The sequence below is a fragment of the Vigna unguiculata genome, chromosome 10 (assembly GCF_037176805.1).
Source record: "Vigna unguiculata cultivar grain cowpea cultivar isolate G323 ecotype 2 chromosome 10, ASM3717680v1, whole genome shotgun sequence".
In the NCBI taxonomy this organism is placed as follows: domain Eukaryota; kingdom Viridiplantae; phylum Streptophyta; class Magnoliopsida; order Fabales; family Fabaceae; genus Vigna; species Vigna unguiculata.
This window is the reverse complement of record NC_140801.1, coordinates 22,234,100-22,235,297: the sequence shown is the minus strand read 5'-3', so window position 1 is coordinate 22,235,297 and position 1,198 is coordinate 22,234,100.

The window sequence follows — 1,198 nt, the reverse complement described above, 5'->3', positions numbered from 1 at the left end:
AGGTCGATTCCACTGCTTTTCAAAATAGGATTCATCATTGGTTTCCTAAAGATTATTGTTATTGATTTCTTGTTTAAGACTTCAAATTAATCAATGTAACTTCTCAATTAATTTGTTGGGGTCCTTACTTCCAACCAAAGTAACTTCTCAATAAAAAGCATGAACTATGTAGATTAATCTTAGTAAATTTAACCAAAGTAACTTCGCAATTAAATATTACTAATCCTAATCATGTCCATTCTTTTACCTCTTATATCTAGTAAAAAGCTAATTAACCAAAGTAACTTCTTGATTAATTCTAATCTAAGTTTTCACCTTTAATCAAAGTAACTTCTCAATTATTAGCAAAAACTCATTCAATCATATGAAAGTTTCTAAAATTAATCAAAGTAACTTCTAAGTTAAAATTTAAAAACTCTTGGACTCATACGATTGTTATGTTATGTAGATTTAACACCGTGCTAACTTGCTACATGTAAAAATCATTACTTTTACTAAATTAAGAACCAAAAGACATAGATGAAAATAAATCTCAACAAGAATCAAAAGAACAAACAAATTAATTGATCTAACCTGAAAATCCAATTAAGAAATTACAATGGAATCAACCCAAGAAGTTCAACACTCCATAAAATACAAAATAGAAATAGAAGAAGAATAGAAAGAGAAAGGAAACGAAAATAGGGCCCCTAACGGTTCCTAAACTTCGAAGTCCCGAGCTTGTTCTTCTGCTTCTCCCTTGGTCTCTTTATATTGGAATTGGACTGAGCTTTTCGGTTGCTAAAACCTCTCAAATATCTTTTAAAATAAAGATAAAGATAAATATTCAAAGATATTTGGAGAGATCTAAACTATTTGACAAATATAGTTTGGTTAATAATTTATGATATAATTAAATAAATTAATTATTTAATGATATCTAATAAATTATTAACAAATAATATTTGCATTAATTTTCTCAACAAGCCATTTTTAATCCTATAGTACAAATTTGCAGAGACATCCAAAAATATCAATATTTGCAATTAAACCCTCCTTGTTTAACCAATCTTTGAACATTTGACCAGAGTTGACTGTTTGACAAGATTTTGAATGCTTGACCAGATTTGACCATTTGAGTGTGCAATGACAGGATGACACATGTCATTCCCTTCCCTCTCCCAAAATTAGGGTTTTTGCTCCCTTCATGGATTATGCC